The sequence below is a fragment of the Protopterus annectens genome, chromosome 6.part0 (assembly GCF_019279795.1).
Source record: "Protopterus annectens isolate FY-2018-M chromosome 6.part0, PAN1.0, whole genome shotgun sequence".
Classification (NCBI taxonomy): Eukaryota; Metazoa; Chordata; order Ceratodontiformes; family Protopteridae; genus Protopterus; species Protopterus annectens.
Genome location: NC_056737.1, coordinates 674970120 through 674988857, shown reverse-complemented (window position 1 = coordinate 674988857; position 18738 = coordinate 674970120). Strand labels below are relative to the sequence as shown.

General features: G+C 39.1%; 1 protein-coding gene across 1 annotated transcript in view; it reads right to left on the bottom strand.

Annotated features, from left to right (window-relative positions):
- The window catches only part of LOC122803876, a 169472-nt gene that overhangs the window by 56348 nt on the left and 94386 nt on the right, over positions 1–18738 (bottom strand). The gene's annotated exons all lie outside the window — the stretch shown is intronic.

Genomic DNA, 18738 nt, shown 5'->3' with positions numbered 1-18738 from the left:
TAGAGATGGGACAGAGAAGTGGAATTGAGTATATCAGTTTTACTCTTGTTCAAATATATAACCTGAACATGTTTCAGACCCACCAAGAAATATGCCAGATCTCAAAAGATACAGTTCTAAGTCTTCCATTGCCAGAAAGATATCACACAGATGTGAAAGTCTCTTATAGGTACTGTCACACAGATGTGGCAGTGCCTTATAACAGACCCCCTTCCCCTAACGGGATCACCAATTACTTCTGGGTCCTTTCTAATACATTGTTATGAGATGCACTACGCAACACAAATCAAAAAGGGGAAAAAGAGACTAGTCTGTACAAAATAGTGCAACCTCCACCTCAGCCATGCAGAATGTCACTGAACCCTGATATAGGTTTCCCTAGGGTGGCACAGGGGTGCAACAATTATAGTTGCTGCTTCACACTGCTTGATTCTCCAGTTTGCTTCTAAGTTGGGGTATCCTCTGTGGGAAATGTGGCATCTTCCCTGTGTTCAAGCAGGCATTTGCCAGGTGATCTTATTTTTCTCTCTCACATCCCCAAAGGCATACTGTAGAAAAAGTAGTAATTCTCTATATCACCCTAGGTAGGAACCATATATGAGAGACAGAGAGACAACTCCTGTTTAGGATACGAGTTTGTCACATGAAGCCTGGATAAACTCTGGCTCGCCTATAACACTCAACTGGATTAAGTAGGCAACTGAGAATTACTGAGCAAAACTTTCAACATAATAATTAGGAAAGCCGTATTTCAGTCATACCTCTCTGCCTAAGAGAAAACATCAAGAGACAACTAAAAGCCTCTTTGGCATCAAGGATGATGAAGACCATGGGTATACACTTCACTCTGCTAAACAAAAAGAGCAAAAGGATACTTTTGTCAGCAAATAGTCTGACAGCCTTTAAAAAAAAAAATAACCTAGCCATCCACATTTTTTAATTTTGTATTTGAGAAAATGGGTGGCCACAGTGGTGCAGCAGTTAGCGTTGTTGCCTCACAGCAAGAGGCTCTCCGGTTTGATTCTTGGCTGGGGTGCCTTCTGTGTGGAGTCTGCATGCCCTCCCTGTGGTCACGTGGGTTTCCTCCTGGTGCTCCAGTTTCCCCCCACATTCTAAAGACATGCAGTAAGTGGTTGCACACTGTAAATTGTGCCATAGGTGACAGTGTGTGCGCGAGTGAGTGGTATGAATGAACTACCACGGCAGGGCCAGCCACCTAGCGGTATAAACCTTGGCTCAAGATGATTGTCACTGCTGAAGTGACACCACAACCCCATGTGCAAATTGGGAAAAAGGGGTTGAGGATAGATAGATGAATTTGAGAAAATATTTATAAATTAAGCGGTTAGAGGCTTTTTTAGTCCTTTCTTAATCAGATAAGCCCAGTGGACACAAAGTATCCCTTTTCAGGAGAATCCAGAAACACTACTTGGTTAAATGACTTGCTCAGCATTACAAAGCAGGCAAATGATGTAAGAAGTCAAATTCTGTAGCACTGACTACTGGAAGCATCTCATTAACACCCAGAAACGTAATCATCTGCAGTAACTGCCAAACAATAAACTATGTTTTTCAAAAACTACTAATTATAATTCCATTAATTACAATTCATATATGTAAACATCTTATGCAGTTCCAATACCTTTTAGTAGAATACTTGTGATGAAACTGACACACAGCCTTAAACTTTATCAAAAAGTCCAAACAAAAACTAGGTCTTCTATACTGCAACAACAAATATACATATCTAACAAATCTAGACCTATACTGGCTCAAACATTTACTCAACCATCCCTGCTGTATGCTGCTCCCATACTTACTAGCCTCCTGAAGGAGGTACAGGCCTCCTCAAAATTCATTACATGTACAGATCTGCAGTCATAGGATTGCATACATATCTGCTGACCTCACAAGACCCAAACATAGTAAAAGTTTTAAAACACGAGGAGAATAAGTCTAAGATGACTTCCCTGCTTAATTTAGCAGAAGCATATTGGTGTCAAGGGGGAACAGAAATCAAACCAGAAGTAGATAAAAATCAGGCACCAACTGAAGGTGCCAAAAATGAAAGAATATAAGGTGAAGGATCAGATGAGAAGGCAAGAAATGTGGAAAATACATAAATATAGTTGCAAGTACAGAAAACTCTTGGAACAACCTCATGTCAATAAGGATCAAATGTAAGAATAGTTAAGGAGAAGTGAATTTAAACTAAAAGATGAAAGGTTAATTTTGGTGGCCCAAGATAGTGGACTACATACACGTTGGTTTACAAAGTCCATCGAACATGTGGGAGAACAGACACATATAGCTTTTGTAAAACAGAATTGGAAACAATCGCACATCATGTTGCTGGCTGTGATACACTAATGGCAGAAGAACTGTATACTGAAAGGCATAATAATGTGGCAAGAATGTTGCACTGGAGACTGTGCAAACATTACAACACTGAAGTGGCTGAAAAACACTGGAAATGTGAGCCACAAAGCATAACAGAAAATGATGAAGTTTATATCACATGGGATCACCCATTACCAACAGTTCAAAAAATAGATGCAAGAAAACCAGATATGGTAGTCCATGGAAAGAAGGCAAAAGTAGCATTGATCATTGAAATGTCTACACCCAGTGACTACAGTGTCTTACATACAGAGAGAGACACAAAGTCATACAATACTTAGTCTTGGAGAAATTAAAAAGTCAGTGTTATTTTTTTACTATTTGTCAGTCTTATTTTTTACTATTTAATTTGGATTCAAACTGTTGGCTGTAACATTTTCAAAATAATTTACTTCTGAATATGGCATGGCATACACTTTTTCTAGAAAGTATTTATTTTGTACAATGAAATGTGCTACAATTCACATTAAAAATAAATTATTTGCACTCCTTGTTATCTGAGCAGCACTTTTTCCTCATCAGACAACTTATCTTAAGTTTGAGATTATAAAAATTATGGCATTTTAATACACCGCTAATTTTTCTATAATTAGTGTACAATAAAATGAATGAGGTATTATTCTGAAAATATCAGTCTGGACAAATATACCCCATACACAAACTCTGTCTAGCATACCTTTGTGAAGGTTTCAAATATGAAAGTTATGCTTTTTCACATTTTTGTGAATATCTCTGAAATGGATTGTAGCAACATGATGAGTGTGGTATCATTGTGAAGCTGGGATCAGTCTGTGCAAATCAGCTCTGATACCCGATATCTACCTAGCACAACTGCAGGGACATAACAGTTTATGTTTCAGATTATGAAAATGATGACACTGTCAGGCAGCATGGCAACACAATGGCTGACCTATCATTTTAACTCCAGTCTGGAGACATTTTCCACTGATACACGACTTCTGGCTAGTACAGCTACAGAGATTTAGTAGTTTATATTTAGGAAAAAAAAAGATGACATGTTTGAATTGGCTATTTCAATGAGAAATCAGAAGGAGCAAAGAACAATATTTCAGCACAATCTGCCCACAGTTTGGATCCGAAAATGTACGTGAGAAAGCCAGACTAGCTTTCCGGTGAATCAAAAGGATAAGGCAGAAATGCCAAGGAATGCGGCAACTATCGGACAATTACTCTACTTTCTCACACAAGCAAAATCTTGCTAAAGATAATCAAGTGACGCTTGCACTCATACGTAAACAGAGAATTGCCAGAATCTCAAGCAGAATTAAAGAAAGTGGGACAAAATATATCACTGCTGACATTTGCTGGATACTAGAAAAGACAAAGGAGCATCAGAAACATACCTATTTTTGCTTTATTGACTACAGTAAGGCCTTCAACTGTGTCAGTCATGAAAAACTATGGACAGCTTTATTGCAAATGGGAATACCGAAACACGTCATGCAATTAATAAAAAAATCTTTATGATGGCCAACAAACTACGGTTCAAATGGAATACACAAGTTGGCTTTCGGTTCCAAAAGGTGTACGTCAGGGCTGCATCTTGTCACCATATTTGTTCAATCTGCATGCCGAAGACATTCTGAAAAGCTATTCTGGATGAGACATTGCAATACGTTTAGGTAGAAGACTGAAACAATCGGAGGTATGTCGACGACACAACATTGTTGACTGAAACAAAAGAATATATGGAACATCTGCTGAGGAAAGTCAGAGAAGAAAGTCAAAGGATAGGACTAGAACTGAACATGAAGAAAACCAAGATTATGTCAACTGATAACACTGATAAATTCCAGCTCAGTGGAGAAGAAATTGAGATGGTTTTGAGCATGAACCTTTTGGATGCCCTTGTGACCACTGATTCAACTAGCACTCAAAAAATATTACATTGTTTGGTGCTGGGCCAAATGGATATGAAGTAGCTAGATAAAATATTCAAAGTAAAGACATCAGACTGCAGATGAAGATAAGACTACTTCAGACTCTCATATTCTTGGTTGTCAACTACTGTTATGAAAGCTGGATGATCAGGAAACAAGACTGAAAGAAGACTGACTCATTCAAAATGTGGTGTGGAGAAGAATCTAATGTGTGCCATGGACAGCAAGATGGACCAATAAGTTGATCATAGAGGAAATTAAACTGGAAATGCCACTCTAAAAATGAATGATGAAATTGAGTTTGTCATACTTTGGTCATACAGTTCGAAGGGAAAGACCACAGGAAAAGGATATTATGGTTGGAAAGACTGAATATACAAGGTGCAGAAGAAGACTGCCAATGAGATGGATCGATATGATCACAACAACTAGCACAAAACAGAATCCTTTTTAATTCTTTAGTCTATCAAGTCACAAGACCGAACTGGAGTTGATGGGACATAACATTATATTCTGAATTATGAAAATAATATTTTTGTCAATATCTCTTTAAGTGAGTGATGTAACATAAGTAAGGTATTAGTTTTTTGGAGCTGCATCAGTTCAAACTGCCCACAAACATGACCTCTGTGTTGCACACCTACACAGATACAACATTTATACTTCATTGTATGGAAATGATAATTTTTCATAATTTTGTCAGCATCTCTGTAAAAGAGCATAGCAACATGACGGGTGATATTTTATTCTGAAGTTCACATCAGTCTAGACAAAGTGTCCCTTGATATATGTCCCTGGTCTAGTGCAACTCAGCTGCAGAAATGTAACTTATTTTTGTCAATTATGGGAAATATGATATTTTGCATATTTATGCCAATACCTCATAATTAACCATGGTAAAATGTTGGTTGAGGCTTCATTTTGAAGAGGACAATCAGATATACAAACTACAAACACAAGGTGTCTAGATTATAGGTTGCTTATGTATTGTCACTGGTTTTCAAAAAAGATACCAAATATGTGTATAAAGTGTTTACTGCCAGTTATAGAATCAAATTTATAAGCTGAAATGTCAGCAATACTCAGAGCAAAGACCAGGGTAAGCTGATTAGCTTTCATGGTCATACCCTCTGCTTTGCAGTTATAGTTCAAGAGTTATGAACATTTGTTTCAAGTATGGTTTTAGGGAACATGAGCATGCATTCTTCTTTCTGTAGTGGCATTTATGAATGCCGGTACAGAAGGGGGACTTTAGAGCATTAACTCTTGAGTTACACAAGCTGCAGCAAATAGCTTCACAGGTTAGAACTAGTCTAACTACCCTTGTGGGCAACTTTATGCCTATCCAGTTATTCCACTTGAGAATCAAAACCTGCATCTCGTGTCTGTAAAGTAAACATCATTATGCCAAACCTCAACCAACTGACTCGCTATAATATATATATATATATATATATATATATATATATATATATATATATATATATATATATATATATATATATATATATACACACACACACACACACACATGTATATGTATATATATATATATATATATATATATATATATATATACATACTGTATATATATATATATATATATATATATATATATATATATATATATATATATATATATATATATATATATATATATATATATATATATATATAAAACCAACAAAAGTTTTTTTTTTTTTTTTTACTTGCTTTACTTTTACTGTGAGGTGCTGGGGCACTGCTAGGTGTGTGCATTTGGCTTGGAAAGCCAGCATAAAATAGAGGACCTTTTTTGCTGCTCTTCCAATGAATAGCTAGGCAGGGAGGGGGTACGTATCTGGCTTGGAGCACCAGTATAACAGAGACGACCCTTTTTATTTTCTACTTCTGTATGACAGTGGCCTCTACCCTGGATACTGGTCTAGTCTGTCCTTCAGTCACTTTAGAAAAAAGACATGCATGTCTTCCTCAATCTGAATTTCTTGGGTCAATAGTATTTTTACCTTTTAAAGGAGGCAACAGTTCCAGTAAGAAATACAGCCCTTCTTTTGAATGGTTCTCTTGAATAATGCAATATATTTTTTTATTTCCTGAAGATTATAAGCCTTCTCACATTTGGATTTAATAAAATTACAAACAGTCCTGCTTTAGCTACTTTCATTCAGTTTTCTTTAGCGTATCTAGTATAAGGAAGTGTGACATTATTTTACATTTTTAATGCATAGGAGATGCCCACAGGGTTAGATGTCACTCATTTACCTCATTCCATTTACCCTTTTTTGAGTTTGGTCCAGCAGTCTTTTTAGTCTCTCAGCCCATCAAACAAAATACTCCATTCCTTAGCCTAGAATCTATAGAATGAGCGATGATGGTACATGCCAGGACAGAAAGAAAACAAAGGACAGCCCTTTGGAAAACAGTGTCAGACTCCTCAACCCATTTCACATACTTAGGGCATTAAACACTACTCAAATCTGTGACATGAGCAGCCTGTGTCGCAAAATTCTGTGCGAATCAAAAGGATTAACTGTCCAGAGCCAAGAATAACCTTATTTGGGTTTCTTTCACCAGCTGAGGACAGCCCTAGTTAAACGGAATGACCTCCTTGTACAAATGGTTAATAAAAAGAGAATGTAGACATAGTAACCTGAAGTCATATCTTCCCAGCAACATAATTTCTCAGCATGATTGAGAAGGAAAACAAAGACAGGGATAGGCTGGCCCCAGAAGAGGTCAAGAAAACAAAGAGAGGGATAGGCTGGCCCCAGAAGAGGTCAACTGTATGTCCTTGTAACAGATGATGGGAGGGAATATCATGTGCTGGAAGATTTTATTTTTCTCAACATCTGCTGTAATGATGAATACCTCACAAAAATTATACTATTTTAATTTCAAAGGGTTTCTTATAACAGGTACCACTATTAGGATAGAGCAGCCAACACACTCCAGTAGTTGAGTAGGGATCAGAATAACAGTTATTACTGCGGAAGTGCTTGGCTAAAACCTGCCAAGATGCAAATGTTCACATCATGCTTGAAAAAGACATAAGCTGAAGACCTCTTTGGAGACACTTTGTATCAAAGTATTTCTGCAGTTACCACAGCAGTCTAATGATTTAGGAGAAAGACGGCTAGCCATCCATAACATTTTTGGTGCCAGTATGCAAACACATTCATCCAACAGTGTAGTGTCTCTGTTAAGGCAATGAAGATATGGTATTTTAGACGCTAAGTATCTTATTTTGAAGCTGGCAAAGGCAATGGATATTTGTTGAGACAAGTAGTGCTCCTTCCTACCCAGAAAAAAATGTATTTACAAAAATACTAAGTGTATCACAACTCTTCTATGAGAAATAGATCAACTCTTGAGCTATCATCTGCTTACTAGTTAAATATCACAACTTTCAAAATAAACATTGGATTTGTTCTGATAGTCACTCATTAAAAAAAATCTACACAAGGTTAAAAATCTGTAAGCTCTAGTATCCATATGTCTAGAAGGACAAAGGTTTTCCAGCTTGAAGCTGATGTCTAGCACTCAAACATACCATTCGATTCTCAGATGTCCCTTTACACTGCTGCTCGGTTTGACGCACACATTCAATTAAATATCTGATTAGTAAACTCATTAAAAAAGGGACTTACTTGCTGGTAGCAAACTTTAAGCAAAAGAGGAGCTGACAAGCTATGCTAGGAGACTAGTAATTCTACCATATGCAGTGCATTGGTGTTTTTTTATAATAGGAGACTAGTAATTCTACCATATGCAGTGTGTTGGTGTTTTCCGTTAGCATCACCACTGAACTAGGCAATGATGAAAATGAGCTTTTCTGTACATGCCCACTGCCAAATTCCTATCTACTTTCTTTTTCTATTGTGCCTTATGCGAATCCTGTGCCTCCAGATTCTACTGAGAAATAAGCCACTTAGTCACTCACTGTGTAGGGCATTTCTCTAGTGAAAACAGCAACTTGCTACTATTCAGTTACTCCAGCATTCTCTGCCTGGGTTTCTTACTCCTATGATTTGTTCCCAAACCTGGCTACTGGTGGCACAGGAAAACACCTTGGCTCTATAACATTACGCTGGTCTATGTCAATATACTTTTGCAGGGCATCAATGAGTGTGTTAATTAAAGGAGAAGCATCATACTCTAGTAGAGCACTTCAGCCACACTAGGAATCGTGACTCATACAAGAAATAAGGACCAACAATGATGTCTAACGAAGTCAGGAAGACACATGCAACAAAGCTGCTCCTCTCATGAGAAATTATGACCACTGCTCACATTTTGGATGCACCTATTAAACATATAAAAGGAAATCCCTTGACCAGACAATGGCACATGTATATCCCTAATGTGCCATTGTCTGATCAAGGAACTGGCACATGGATATCCCTAATCCTACACTAAAACATGGTCAAAATAACATTTAGGAAAAAAACAAATGTGCATCTCTATGTCTGGTATGTTAAGTACACTAATCTGAAATTAAAATAATATAGGATAATACTCTGTTGCCAAACACACACTAAACAGCAGATCATGAATAAGCCAAAAAGTGATATAACTCGTAATAGCTTAATCCAGACTTTTCAAAGAAGAGCATAGACAGTGTACAGAAGAAATCCATTCAAATCTATAAATCACCATAGTCATGTACTGCACAATGTATTACAAATAAAATAGAAGCTCCATAATTTCTCAAACAAATTAAAATACCTGGAACTGCACTGTGTACCTAAATCTCCAGCATGTAATATCTCAGGATAGTAACTAGATATAGAGTATCCTACTTTATCTTTTAATCCCCCTCTCCCCCGGGAGGAAGTAAGCTCCTATAATGCAAATTGAGCTTAGTACCTCAATCTTCGCCCTAGTTTAAACAATTTCTTTCATCTTACCTTCACATCACCCCCTTCTAACTACTTCCTAGTTTTAAAATGTACATTTTTTACTCTTCACTCTCTCTCCCCTCCTCTTCCTCTCTCATTTCCTTCAATTTCATTCTTAATTACTCCACACCTATGATGCTACTATTCTACACAATTGTATTATTACCCCTCACAGTTGTTGCCTTCCTTACATCTTATGAATACATACCTCTATGTACAACTCTACATACCCACCCCTAGACAGCTTACAAACACTACACATCTCTAGCTAGAACGGTTCCTAGTCTCTTCTCCTCTACTAGTGTCTATATCTTTAAAATAAAGTGTTATTTATACCCACAACAACGTAATCAATAAGCTTTCACCTAGATCAAGGCTGAAATTTAAATACCCTTATACATTCTCCCTGCAGTTTTTTCAGCTGAAAACATGGGGTGACATCTATCCTAACCCAGGTCTTACAAGCACTCAACAATATTAACAAGTCTTCCCCATCACAAAATAGTCATGCTTCAAAACCATATGGTCTCCACCTATTCTCAGATAACCTTAAAAGTATAAGAAACAGACTTGCTGATGTGCATGCTGGGTAGTTTATCACATTAATGCTTGCAAAAGCCTTTGCATAATAGGAACTTACTTTCCCCAGGAAATAACACAGTTACCGCTGAAGAGCTTCGCTCTTGGGCATCAAGCAGCATCTCACTTGAGACAACCATTTAAGGAAACCTGAATATTGATTGACAACCTACTGACAGTAACATTCTTGATAATGTTACTAACCTACATGGTTTCACTTTATTTCAACTCCTACACGGTACAAAAAAATCTGGTACAGCCTCTGCCTTAGACTGGATTCTCTCTAATGGCCCAAACAAAATCCTGCCAACATGTGCCTTACCCAGTACCTTAAGTGATCACATACCCATTTTCACAATAAGGCATCATAAACCTAACCAAAAACTGCATTGGTACAACCTTGCTTCACAGCAGTAAAATCAGTCACCTGGTGGTGTCTTCATACTGTTGAAGGCGTAGCTCTGGTCAACTCAGTATTCCTTAACATAAGGAATAAACTAGCCTCAATAGGCACCAAAATAATTCAATCAAATTAAAACCCCCTGGCTTACAAAAAGTACTATACTGCTCATGAAAGACAGAAACATAGTCTAAGAAAAATAGAAGCAAGTTAAAACCATAGCTGTCCATCGATATTATAAAGGTCTCACAAACTCCAATAAAAATCAAATCAAAAACTATTATATTAACATACAGGCAGAAAATTATAACAATCCCAATATTTTTGGAATACAGTCAACCACGTGTCAAATCTACTTCATCTAACCAAACTGGCAGCACAGCCAATGAAGTCAATACCCATGCCATCTGCAAAACCCTCTCTTATTACACCCTTGCTCAGGCAGACACAGATTCCTCTCCTCTCTTGTTAGCTTCTAAAACACTTGCACTCAAACCAGTCTCAATTTCTATGATCAAAAGACTACTACTAACCTTAAAACCTCCTACCCTTGCCTATGATAACATACAATTTGAGTACTTCAACATTGCTGCTGATGCCTTAGCTTTTCCTGTCTCTATCCTATTCAACCACTTCATCACTGAAAGCTATATCCCAACCATATGGAAAAGGTGCTACATTCTTCCTCTCCATGAAGGTGGGAACTCAAATGAGCTCTCAAACTTTAGGCCTACAGCCATACTGTCTATAATCTCAAAGTGTATCCACTCTCAACTTTTAACCTTTCTTACTGACAACTGCTTACGTTTTCCCTACATAGCACAGTTTCCATCCTTAGCTCTCCTTTGTGTTACAACATCTGTTAACAAATATCAAAACTCTGGGAACTTAGTCTCAGCACTTTTCCTAAATGTATTCAAAGCTTTTGATATGGTACCCCACCAGAAATTGCTTCAAAACCTAGCTTGCATAGGAATGCATGAAACTTCACTATCTTGGTTCTCCAGCTACCTCTCAAATATGCAATGGGCAGTAAAATGGCAAAATGACATTTCCTCTTTCCTCACCATTACAGTGGGTGTCCTTCAAGGATCCATTTTAGGTCCCCTGTTGCTCAACATACACATTAATAATCTCTACCTAGCTTTTAAACAAGCCACTATAATACAGCAAACATATTATTCAACAATCATCTGTTCTGATAAAAGCATAGAGAATTTAAAACAACTTAACCAAGAGTCTTTTTCCGCAATAGGGGCCATGGCTGTCTGATATACAACTGCTCCTTAACCCTAAAAAACAAAACTGATCTTATTTATCCCAAAGCATTCAAAAGTTACAAAAATAATTTCAAAATCAATTCCCGAATGCCAACTAGAAGTAGTAACAAACTAAGCTTCTAGGATTGACTATCGATGAATGCTTAAAATTTGATCAGCACATGAAACGAAGTAAAAACATCTACCAAGTGCTAGGTGCACTCAATACAGTCAAACAATACCTCACTAATGCCAAAAAAGTATTTCTCAATCCCTCTTCAGCCCTGCATTTCTTTATGCTGCTTCCACTTCAATTAACCTACAATCTACTCAACTCTCAGTCTTGGGAGTGTGTTATAATAAGGTGGCAAAATTTGACACTAAATCATTTTAGGACAAATCATTGTATGGCTTTGTGATACGCCAGCACTGGCCCAGTAATCAAGGAGCCTCAATCCTCACCACTGGCAACAGTGGGGGACATACACACTGTAAACTGCAACTTCCTTTACGAGCACACAGAGAGCACAGTCAATCTGGAAGCTGGTTTATCCCTCTTTCTCCAGATCCCCCAAAAGACTCCCCACCTGCACAGCTACAGAGTTGAGATGTGATCTCAGCTGAGTGGCCAGGCCAAGACCTCCAGCACCCTTTCTGTCCAACCAGTGCTTCGCGTCTCTGCCCAAGTAGCTGACACACACACACACACACACACACACACACACACACACACACACACACACACACACACACACACACACACACACACACACACACTCCCTATCAGCTACTTTAAGGCCCTTAACAAAGGGTGTCCAATCTTATAGTGTTATGCTACTCTTAATACAAATGGTAGTTTGACCAAGAGCAAGGCTATTAGGAGTGGCCTGCACAGTGTCACCAAATAGATATGCAAGTACTTCAAGAACTTAAATATCTCTAGACAGACCAGCCACAACTGAAAGGTTTAAACATATCTAATAATAAATAATAAAAGAACAGGAAAATGCTCAGTAAACAATCAGTTACCTCAGAGTTCAAAATCACAGGAAATATTTAAAACACTGCAGGACAGTCTCAAATAAATAGAGAGAACATCTAAGCTATACTTCACTATATTCCTAACTGTATCTAAGAGAAATTACTGTACCCTAGACTTACTCATAGCAAGGCAAGACAGATGGAGTGAGTGGGCTTCCCAGCTGATGTTGTCATGTAAAAAGACAAAATACAAAATGCACAATCTCTCTCTCTCTTAGAGAGTTCTTAAATTAATATCCCAAATATTACTGCTGTGTTACTTGCAGAATGACATCACCTCTTGATATTCACAAATGACATAATTATTTACAAAATTCCAGATAGCTGGGCTGGCATTAGCTCCTTTTGTTACACCCCCCACAAAGACTCAACCTAGTTTTTCAAGTGACCCTTGAAAAACACTGCTTGAGAGGGTGAGCCTATCTGGGAATACACTACCCTATGCCCTGTCTTGAGATTCCAGCTGCCTTGGTATTGCTGACCCCAGTACAGTGCTGCACTGTCCTATCACATAGCTGCAACCCTAGGCTCCACCATAGTTATTTGGGATGTGGCTGGCTCCCAGTAGCCACAGATCCCCCTCAGAATTCTCCTGCCTTGTACTGCATGTACTGGAAATACTTAGCATCAGGGCCTCCCTATCATGGTAAGGTTTCATCATGTTAACATGGTACTGTTTGTGCCCCTGCCTCCTGCCTAGCAGTTCTACCATATAGTTAACATCACTGACCTTTACCAGTTTGAAGGGTACCTCCCAAGCTGGCTGCAGCTTATTGTGTCAGACAGGAATGAGAACCATTACTGCTGCCGAGCATGCCTGTCATACCAGACCTTTTTCTACTGTTGGGCTTCTGCCAGGTTCTCCTGGGCCAAGCCCATGAGTTCCCTGAGCCTTCTCCTGAGGTTTAGGACATATGCCACAACAGACTCCTTGTGGGAATCACACTCATCCTCCCACTCATATCGAATCAAATCTAGAGGTCCCCTCACCTATGCCTATACAGCAACTCAAAGGATGAAAAACCTGTAAATTCCTGGGGCACCTCTCTGTAAACAATAGATGGGGCAAATATTTGCCCCACTCCCTCTTAAACTGGTCTGCAAATGCCCATAGCATGGTCTTTTGTGTAGAGCTTAACCTCTCAACAAGACCATTAGTTTGGGGATAGTAGGGTGTGGTCTTTTAGGTGCTTCACCCCACAGTACTTCCAGACAAACCAGCAAGTCTGACATGAAATTGGCACCTCTTGTCAGTCAGTACTTCTTTTGGGAAATCTACCCTGCTGAAAATCTCTAACAAAGCATTTGCCACATTTTCTGCTCAATTAAGGACACATCCACTGCCTCAGGGTATCTGGTAGCATACTCTACTACCACCAGGATACACTTCTTCCCTGTGGAACTTGGGGTACTCAGAGACCTCACAATATCCATAGCTACCCTCTAAAAATGGCTCCTCAATCACAGGCAAAGGCATCAAAGGAGCCTTCACCTCGTCTCCTGTTTCGCTTACATTTTGGCACTGCTCACAGGTCCTGCAGTACCCTGTTACATCTCTGGAAATCCCAGGCCAATAAAAGTCCTGCATAATACATCTCCTGGTACGCTATATGCCCATATGGCCTGCAGAGGGAATATCATGGGCTAAGGCTAGAAGTGCCAGATGGCAGGGTCTGGGCACTACCAACTACTGTATTCTCTCACCTTCTACCCCTCCCGCAGGGGTCCACTCTCTATACAGTAAAACTGTGTCCCAGTATACAGATTCCCCTTTTCCTTGACAATCAGGTGCTTCACTGGCTACTTCCTTTAGGTCTTGTAATGTAGGGTCTGAGAGCTGAGCCTCTCTCAACTCTCTCTTAGTAACCTTTCCCAGCTCCCCTTCCACAGGAAGTCTAGTATCCTCTGACAGTGGTGCCTTACTGTCAGCCTGGCTACTACTTCTCATCTCTGCCCTTGTAGTCACTCTCTCCAGTGGAACATCAGTACCCACAAGCAGCTGTGTCTCACCTTCAGTCTCACTGCTATAGTGTAGCTCCCTCCCTGAAGTAACCACCACACCAGTCCTGGCTTCAAGTCTGTGGTCTGTCTGGGTCCCACCCCAGTCTACCAGACCCACATGCTCATCTCCAAGCCTGACTGCGTGGCCCTGTATGCACACAAGGTACTGCATTATCAAAATCATTCCCTATAAGGACATCTACAGGGATATCCTCAAACACACCTACTTGCTAGCTTCCCTTTCCACACTCACAGTCAAGGAGAATCATAGCCAAAGAAATCTGGAATGGAGTTCCTCCTAAAGCTCTGACTGGTGTAGACTGCTCAAGGAAGTAGTGCTCCTCTTTAACCATTGCAGGCTTCACAATCTTAGCAGTGGCTTGTTTCTCATTTACTAAGATAGGATATAACCTCTCGTGGTAATTTGGTACCCTTGTTGTCTCCAGACAACTTACTACTGGCATTCTGTCATTCCCACTTACTGGCTCTCCCACCTTTTGTTCCCTACCTTGCCTCCGTAGACATCTATATGCTACATAGCCCCACTGGTTGCATTTAAAACATTTAACCCTTTTTATCATTGTACCTGGACTAGTGGCTTCTCCTGCTACTGGCAGACTCTGTTGGGGTGGTTCAGGCTGCCCACCATGGGGTCCTCTTAGGCTCATGAGCAGCACCAGGTATCCCTTTCCTGTGCAGTAATGCCCTGCTTACTAGGTATAGGTCTCCCTTTTCCCCAACTCATCTGTTGTGTTACATTCCCTGTCTGCTAACCAGATTCTCATGTCATCAGGCAAAGTGCTAAGGGCTTGTTCCCTCACCAAAAGGTCTGCCAACCCTTCAAAAGTGGTGACCTGACACCCACTCACCCACCTATGAAAATAAGTGCTTCACTCAGCAATATAGTCACACACACTTTCATCTGCCTTGCGGCTATGCTCACTATTTTCTATAAGCTTCAGGCGTTAACTTAAAACACTAACTGACAATTAACAGTATTATAATTTAAGCACTCTGTATCAGACAATTTAGATATAGCAGTTACAGCATTACCATGGAGTAAGGGGGTCAGGAACTGTACCCAGAGCCCTTGGTCAACATTATACTGTTTATATACCCTTTCACACACATGAATAAAACTGTCAAAATTATCACCCTCTGTAAATTGTGGAAGAAATTTACTCACCTTTGTTGCTTCTGGGATTGGTTACTCCCCTTCCCCATTACCTGCATGACCCCAGTGAAGAGTCAGCATCTCCTTTTCATGTTGCATGTGCCTCTCATTCTCTTCAGCTTCCAGGCATCTCTGTTTCTTAGCTGCTTCTAATTCCATTTGTTTCTCCTGCCACAGTCTCTCTGTTGATTCCAGTTCCAAATGTTTGGCTTCCAGTCCATGTCTCTAACTACAGATGGATTTTTAAGTCCTCTGTGGAAACGTTGAAGTGTTCATGTTCTGAGAGTTGTACATTCCCACAGCCAGTCTGATTTCCTCCTGGTTGCTGGTCTGTGATGCAGCTGTGGCCAAATCTGCAATAATTTCTGCATTAATCAGGTTGGCATGCACCAGTCCTTTAGCCTGGCACATCTCAGCCAACTGGTTCCTTGTCAGCTTGCCATACTCCTATGCTTATATCCTTGCCTGCTCTCCCTGATTAACTAAGCTAAAATACAACTGTGATATGAAACTTTGAAATTTCACTGTGTGGCTGATTGACAGTACAAACACCTTCCTTAGTGACCACTGTTTACAGGCTACAGGACTTCAAAATCCACACCACTAAATCCTAATATGTGGAAATCCCACCACTGCCAACCAATTAATATGTAATGCCCCTACACTGGCCCAGTAATCAAGGAGCCTCAATCCTCAACACTGGCAACAGTAGGGGACATGCACACTGGGAGGATGACAAGTACATACACAGTAAAGTGCAATTTCCCTTAAGAGCACACAGAGACCGCAGTTAGTCTGGGTGTGGTTTGTCCCTCTTTCTCCAGATCCCCAATAAGACTCCCCACTGACAAGCAGCTCACACACACACACACACACACACACACACACACACACACACACACACACACACACACACACACACACACACACACCTGGGAAAGGCTGGCACAGGTTTACTAGCTATGTCCTCTTTTGCCCACACTATAAGGTAGTTTGGACTGTCACCAACCACTCCCTATCAGCTACTTTAAGGCCATTAACAAAGGGTGTCCAATCTTACTGTGTAATACTACTGTTAATACAAATGGTAGTTTGACCAAGAGCAAGGCTATTAGAAGTGGCCTGCACAGTGTCACCAAATAGATATGAAAGTACTCTAACAGCTTAAATATCTCTAGACAGACCAGCTACAATTGAAAGGTTTAAATATATTTAAAATAAATAATAAAAGAAGAAAATAAATCAGTAAACAATCGCAGTTACCCCAGAGTTCAAAATCACAGGACATATCTAAAACATTGCAGGACAGTCTCAAATAAAGAGAACATCTAAGCTATACTTCACTATATTCTTAACTGCATTTAAGAGAAATTACTGTACCCTATGACTTTTACTTCCTCATAGCAAGGCAAGACAGATGTGGTGAGTGGATTTCCCAGCTGATGCTGTCAGGTCAAAAGACAAAATGCACAGTCTCCCTCAGAGTTCTTAAATTCATATCCAAATATTACTGCTGGAATACTTGCAGAATGACATCACATCTTGCCGACTATCCCAGGCAAAACCATTGATGTAGCATTTAGCACCTATATGCGACAACACATAGACCTTAGATCTTTTGGCAAATGGTGGAAGTCGTAAAATAATTTACATTCCTCCACATTTGAAGACGGTACAAAAATGTCTTGTTCTAGACATTATGTCTCCTGTTGTACTGAAACTAAAAGATAACATCTTTTTTATTACGTGGTTATAAAGTAATTTAAGCTTTTAGCTATTCTCCTGAACTTAACTTCTTGTGTTTCAATTCCCATTGTTAAAATATATGTACATTTAAACAGTTACAATAGTGTATATACATTTCTGTTCTTTTCCAGTAGGGTACACTGTGGATACATCTCCAAGCTCAGCACTGCACAAACTCTATTCAATACACACTTCATTACCAGCAGTTTGATATACACATAACATACAGTTCTAATACAGCTGTCACAAGCATATCAATCATGTTGATATTCACAAATTACATATAATTATTTACAAAACTGCAGATAGCTGGGCTGGCAGTAGCTCCTTTTGTTGCAGGCATTACAAAAAACTCAGTGGATTGAGCTATGTCATTATTACCTTACACTTTATGGACTAGTCACTTCCCATAAACTCATCTATTATCCAGGCAAATGCCCTGGTTTGAAAAATATTCTACAAATTTATAACCAAATTAGACAGACGAGATCCAGTGACAAAAACGTACAACTCTTACACAACTCAGATGGCAAGTCTCTTTGCACTCCACTTTTCAGGCCAAAAATTGGAAATCCTTTTCTCTCTAACAAACATAGTAAACACCAACTCTTTCAGAGGCACCAACAACAGAATACCTAAAAGATAACCCAGCTCTGTGCATGCACAACTCCTGGATGATAAATGTTCTGCACCTTATTATCTCCTATTCCTTTCAAGCATTATACCCTTAGTTATTGGTCCGGAATCTAAAGCTCCCTCTTCTTCAGTCTACCGGTCCTAAAACATTATCTCAAACATCTTAATATTAATCCTCCTACCAAGTTCTTTTCCAAAGAAGTTTCTTAGCTTTTTAGATAATGCTGTTATTAATTATTAATACTCTGTTTAAATGCTGTATATTTGTTGATTACTTGTACAAGTCGGCTTACTGTGTTCTTTATGTAATGTTTTTTTTTTTTTTCTGGTGCTTTTCTCCCTGGAAAAAGTTTTACAGTTCATTACATGATGCTGCTGTTAATTAATGCTACTCTGCTTATATTTTGTATATTTTAATTACACGTTTCCTCCGTTTTCTCTTTTATTTATGCAATGCTGGAATTTTTCTGTTCTCCATGGGCCTCTGCTAAAAATGGGGTAGCTTTCTGCCCATTCATACTCTCTAGATAAACAAATGTGATAAATAAATATAAATATTGTAAAAAAGCTAGTATACATAGAACCTGCTCAGAATGTTATTTTTTTATTACTGTAAACCTAATTTATCTTAGAGCAAAACAAGTACTAAATCACCAGTTTACATGAGTTGAACATGTTGTTTGTACATGATCTTTTACAATGA